We start from the raw sequence: 6,356 nt of genomic DNA, 5'->3' as shown, positions 1-6,356 counted from the left end.
GCCTTCTGGCCCTGCAGCCTTTTTATAGGGCCCTGCCTGGCCTTGACTGGCTTCCTCCCAGCCTTTTCCTGATTAGTCCTCTCCAAGGGCTGGCTTTTAACATTTTAACCTTTTCTGAGCCGGAGCAGGGTGACTGCCCGACTACACCCCTCCCACTCAAGATCACCACCTCTGGGGGTAGTGGTATCTCCTCGCCTGAGCTAATCACACATGCATCTCCTGAGCCACTTCCGATTCCTCCAGCTGCTTATGCAGACGGGTCTCCTCCTTTATGATGCTCGCATTTTCCACCATGAGTAGTAGGGCTGGGCACTCTCCGCCATGGCACCTCCTGCTGATCAGTCAAGGAATTAGCTCAACCAGCTCACATGTGCCCTCCTCTTGCCAGTTTCTCCCCTGCCCATACCTGCCCCTCTGTAGTCCCTTTATCTTCTCCAGTTCAGGCCCCATGTCCCTTCTGGAACGTGGTGCTCCTTACCTTGGGATGCTATCCCGCCAGCAGTGTCTCCACACTCTGGGTCTTCCCTCCTCAGGGGAACCACAACTCCCCTATATCCACCTTGCCTCAGTGACTACTGCTAGTCATCATCTAGCCCCTTCTCTTGGGGGCAAACTATCACTTTCCTTCAACTTCAGCACCAGGTCTTCCTTCTTCTTTTAGGCTTTCTGCAGCTCCACCTCCGCAGTCCACTGGGCCTATTCTGCAGATCTCAGCCACGTATACAGGCTTGTTCACCGGACCCTCTAATGTCAGGGTCTGGGTTCCCATCATAGCCTGCTCCCTCACAGTATGAGTCCTGACCTCTCACTTGGCTGACTCTGTCTCAGTCCCTGTTTCTGCCACCTCATGCTGGTGGCTAAGGCAGGTATATCACCTTCACTGCCATGTTAACCACACTCATAGAATCATAGAATATCAGGGATGGAAGGGACCTCAGGAGGCATCTAGTCCAACCCCCTGCTCACAGCAGGACCAATCCCCAACTAAATCATCCCAGCCAGGGCTTTGTCAAGCCTGACCTTAAAAACCTCTAAGGAAGGAGATTCCACCACCTCCGTAAGTAACTCATTCCAGTGCCTCACTACTCTCTGAGTGAAAAAGTTTTTCCTAACATCCAACCTAAACCTCCCTCATATCTTTGCCCCTTCTGGGTCCCCAGGCATCTCCTTCTTCAGCCGCCCTCCCCTGAGGAGGCAGTGCCTGTTAAGATGGCCCTACTTGCAGCAGCCAAAGCAGATTCCTTGCCCCTCTGCTGCCTTGGGCCTCTCATAGTCTGTCTTGGGTCCCCTCTTCTCGCTGGGGTTCAACTGAACCCTCCGCCTTGGGCCTGGGCACTCCAACTGCAGGTGTCCGCATTGCCCACAGGCCCAACATGTTTATTGTCCCCTGGGTTTCCTCACCTATCAGCACTTCCCAGGGCCATGTTCCTTCTCCTGCTCTGGGTGAGGCTCCTTGCCCCCATCCCAGGAGGGGCAATCCCTCCTTAAGTGTCCACACCTCCTTCAGGCATAACAAGCCCTGTACTACACCACTAGCCTCCTAACCCTGTTGTGAGGCTTTTCACACCACTCTGTGGTCTCTGCTGAATTCCTTCCTCAAGAGTCTTACAAGGGTCAGCTGTTCATCAGGCAGCTGTCCCAATTGTTCCTGAAGGGCCCAATACATCTCCCATTGTCCCTGCTGGATCTCCTGGATCATCTGTAGCAGGGACTCTAGTCTTCCCCGCTGCTCATCAGTCCACTTTTGCTGGGGCACCAATGCTGAAGTCCAGCCACAGACAGCATAAGATCCCTCTGTGAATACCCCTCTACATAGGTCCCTGATTGTCCCTCCTTGCTTCGAGATGCCAGAACATTTTAGTACCAGAGCTGAGTGAGTTTAATATTTATTTATTTTTCTTTCTTTTACATAGGAATTAGATATAGTTCTCCAGTCAGCTAATTGGTAAGTTATCTGTTAAAAAAATACAGTTTTTGAGTGCCTAAGTAGCCCCTTGAATCATGTTTAAAATTGTCACCCTTACCAAAACCTTAAATGGCTCCCTTGCAGCTGGGGGTGAGAGGAGGAGGGACACGGTGATGATGCAGTGAGTGACAGGGTGGGGCCTTGGGGAGAAGAGGCAGAGTAGGGGCAAGGCCTTGTTTAAAGAGGTGGGGGCAAGGGGTGGGACATTGGGGGTCCAGTACAAGCAGTGAGAAAGGTGTTAACTCAATGAGTTCTACATAGACCAGTTTCCCAGTTTGTCACACTGACGCTACACAGTAAGGTCAGGAAGGGGATTGATGTCTCTCTGATTGTCCAGTCAGGGATTCAAGGAGCACCATATCAAAAGTCTGCTCTGCATGGAGCACAAGGAGAAAACTTTAGGTCCCTTTATGAGTAAAGAGCTGGAGCAGCCTGACCCTGATCTGTTTGGGTCTCACACCAAAAATGATGAGGTTTAGCATGGGGGGCACCAGGAGGCACACATTTGTAAAGGGAACATGGAAATGCAGGGCCACATTGTGGCCAAACCAGTTTGTGAGGATGGAGAACAGACCTGGGATGTAAAAGGCTAAAATGGCACAGAGGTGGGAGCCACAGGTCCCAAAAGTCTCGAGCCGGGCGTCCTTTGTGGGGAGTCTGAAGACAGCTCTGAGTATCTGGATATAGGACACAGCTATAAAAAACACATCTAGACTGATCACCAAGATTGCCATAAAGAGACCGTAGTAAATATTGATGTGGATGTCAGCGCAGGCTAGCTTCACCACGGCTATGTGCTCACAGCATGAGTGGGGTATGATGTTGGTTCTGCAATATGGCAACTGCCTTGCTAGCAAGGGACAGGGCAGTACAAGCATGCAGCTACGCAGCACCACGGCCAGACCAATATTGGCCACCAAGGGGTTTCTCAGGATGACAGAATGTCTCGGGGTCACAGATGGCCACATAGCGATCAAAAGCCATGGCCATGAAGATCCCAGACTCCATCACAAAAAAGCAATGAATGAAGAACATCTGGATGAGGCAGGCACTGAAATCTACCTCCCCAGAATTGAACCAGAAGATGCTCAGTGTTTTCGGAATGGTGCATGTGCACAAGACCAGGTCGCTGACGGTCAGCATGCAGAGGAAATAGAACATGGGCCCATGGAGGCTCGGCTCCCTCTTCACAATGAACAGGATAGTGAAGTTCCCCAAGATGGCTATGGTGTACATGGTGCACAGAAGGGGATGGAGATCCAGACATGGGCTGCCTCCAGGCCAGGAATGCCCATCAGGATGAAGGTGGAGGGGTTGGTGAAGTCAGTGGTGTTGGAATTGACATGGAGTAAGGCAGAAGGTGTCCAGCTCCTAGGCAGAACAAAGTCTTCTGCATGTACTGTGTGTTCCCCTAACTTCCTGTATGTGCCCAGGCTCTAGGGTGATGGTCGCAGTACAAATGCCTGGATGGAGAGATAACGTTAATATGAGACACTACATACACAACCGGAGGCTGTTCTCATGGGTGAAACATTTTCATTATTCAGAAAAAGGAATTATGAAAAATTTTGACACTACTAATATTAGACCCTCAATAGAGATCTCCCTACGGGATAGGGAGCGGGCAGATACCAGATACAAAGTTGGTAGGTAATACTTTAAATGCTCTTTATTGATTACAAAACAAACTGTATTCACTCCACATTTACACCACAAACATACTCTACCAGAGTCCACAGGTCAGAATGGTCCCGATGGCCAGTCAAGATTCTTTCTGATGAAAAGGTGCAGGGAGCCAGCTAAAATCTCATCTATATCCACACAAGGTTCTAGATCAGTAAGCAAATCCCTTTTGCAGAAATTATAGGCAACCTTTTATAGTCCATTCTGTCACATCACCTCTTCTTTGCTTCTGTATACTAGGCCTCCTATCCACACAATTCGAAAGAGACAACCCTGGGCGGGCCACCATGGTCCAAGGAGTGCCATTTCCTCCTAATCTTACACAATTTTATACCAGTCCAGCTGGTGCTGATTCTCCGTATTTTCCTGGAACATAATAAGATTGTTTTGCACAAATAGTTTTAATAGTTCTTGATCTTAAGTTCTTGCTTTATTTGCCAAGTCACAATGCACGTATTCATATCAAGCACGTGTCATTCAGATCAGCCCTCAATGTCCTATAACATATTACATGGATATATGAATCATACTCTATATATATACACACAAGAACATGAGAATATATGAATGGCCATACTGGATCAGCCCAAAGGTCCATGTAGTCCAGTGTCCTGTCTGAGCCCAGTGGCCAGTGCCAGGTGCCACACAGGGAATGAACAGAACAGGGAATCATCAAATGATCCATCTCCTGTCCCTCATTCTCAGCTTCAGGCAAACAGAGCCTAAGCACAATATCTCTACCCATTCTGCCTAATAGCCATTGATGGACGTATACTCCATGAAATTATCTAGTTCTTTTTTGAACCCTGTTATATTCTTGGCCTTCACAACATCCTCTGGCAAGGAGTTCCACAGTTTGACTTTGCGTTGTGTAAAAAAAAATGCTTCCTTTATTTGTTTTGAACCTGCTGCCTATTAATTTCATTTGGTGATCCCTAGTTCTTGTGTTATGGGAAGTAGTAAACAAAACTTCCTTATCTACTTTCTTTACACTAGTCATGATTTTATAGATCTTAATCATATCTTCCCTTAACCGTCTCATTCCAAGCTGAAAATTCCCAGTCTTATTAATCTCTCCTCATACGGAAGCCATTCCATACCCCTAATCATTTTTGTTGCCCTTTTCTTAACCTTTTCCTATTTCAATATATCTTTTTTTGAAATGTGGCAAACACATCTGCACACAGTATTCAAGATGTGGGTGTACCATGGATTTATATAGAGGCAATAAGATATTTTCTGTCCTATTATCTAATGTAATGGATCCTTGGGTAGAATACTGGGGGGAACAAAAGAATCTCTTTAAAAACAAATATATAGAGAGCAGATATGGAAGGTGTCATGCATACACAGAAGCCAGGATGCAGCAGAGGGAGCAAAAAAGTCAGACCAATTGTTCTGGGAGGTCACAGAGAGCATCCCCTAGCCTGATGCAGGTGGTTGGGGCGCAGGAGGGATGTGGGCTCTGGGAGGGAGTTTGGATGTAGGGTGTGGGCTGTGGGCTGGGTCAGTGGTGGGAACAAAAAGGTTAGGTCACTTGTTCTGCGAGTTAATAGCACCCCGAAGCCTGAGGTGAAGCTGCCTTCAGCTGCAGAGCAGCCATCCATCTCAGCTACCCTATCCCTGGAAGCATGCAGCTTCCCTCTGAAATAAGCAATCAGAAAATAACAAACTGGTAACCTCTTAGACTGATCTCCAGCCACCACACTTAAAGTCTAATTAAAATCTCTTCACCAGTGTATGCAGAGCAAATCTCACTCAGAACAACAAGCTCTGCATTTTACCCTGCTGACTGAGCCACAGTGATGGACTTCCCTGGGTTGCTACGTGGAACTGAGGTACCGTTGAGCCCTCTGGCACACACCAATCTGGGCCCCCTCTCACACTGTGATCATGTGACAAGCTGAAAAACTCTCCAGGTTCTGCACTCACACAAACATTCACAGGCAGGGACACATCCAACTGAGTTACACGAATATTTTCACCAGCCTCTCATGAACTAACAATAGAGAGGATCCAGCCACTTCTCTCCAGCTCCCCAGAGTAGGACTCAAGAGCTGTCCCATTTTGCCCTTTTCAGAAACCTGAGCGGTGCCCATATATAACTGAGTATGCCCCTCCCTCAGTGTGGAGAAGACTATGAACCAGCTTCTGTTCCTGAGAAAATTTCCCTTTACACTTCATGCAACACACTGTTTTAGGTAATACACATAAAACAGATTTACTAACTACAGAGAACTAGATTTTAGGTGATTATGAGTCAAATGTCTACAGATCAATGTAGATTATTTAATAAATAAAGCAAAATCACAATCCAGGTTCTATTTACTAGGCCAGATTTTAACCAAGGAGGGTCTCACCTTTATGGTACAAATAGTCTACCAATCTTCCTTACAAAGACTGCGATTTCTCCTTTCCAACCTGGGACTACCTGCCCAGTCAATGTTTTTTTTTGTCCCTCTATCGGTGTTTTCAGGTGTTCAGTTGTGGCGGGGGAGGGAGGTAATTTCTACCTATTATAGCTTCTGCCACGTAGAGGGAACTTCATTGTCCCAAACAAAGGCCCCAGCACAGTTAATGGGAAAGTTCAGGAACAAGATGGAGTCCAGTGTCACATGAGCTGGTCACATGCCATTGTGTCCTTCAATGAGTCATGGCAGGGGCCATTACCCATATGCTGGCTAAAACATACACAAGGAAGTCCATC

The 6,356-nt window shown here is 47.4% G+C and overlaps 1 pseudogene; it reads right to left on the bottom strand.

Moving 5' to 3' along the window:
- Positions 1–2,364: 2,364 nt before the first annotated feature.
- LOC127044764 (olfactory receptor 52E4-like) lies at positions 2,365–4,024 on the bottom strand (annotated as a pseudogene).
- Positions 4,025–6,356: the final 2,332 nt, after the last annotated feature.

This window comes from Gopherus flavomarginatus, chromosome 1 (genome assembly GCF_025201925.1).
Source record: "Gopherus flavomarginatus isolate rGopFla2 chromosome 1, rGopFla2.mat.asm, whole genome shotgun sequence".
Lineage (NCBI taxonomy): Eukaryota > Metazoa > Chordata > Testudines > Testudinidae > Gopherus > Gopherus flavomarginatus.
The sequence above is the reverse complement of the archived record's forward strand: the minus strand, read 5'-3'. Positions and strand labels throughout refer to the sequence as shown.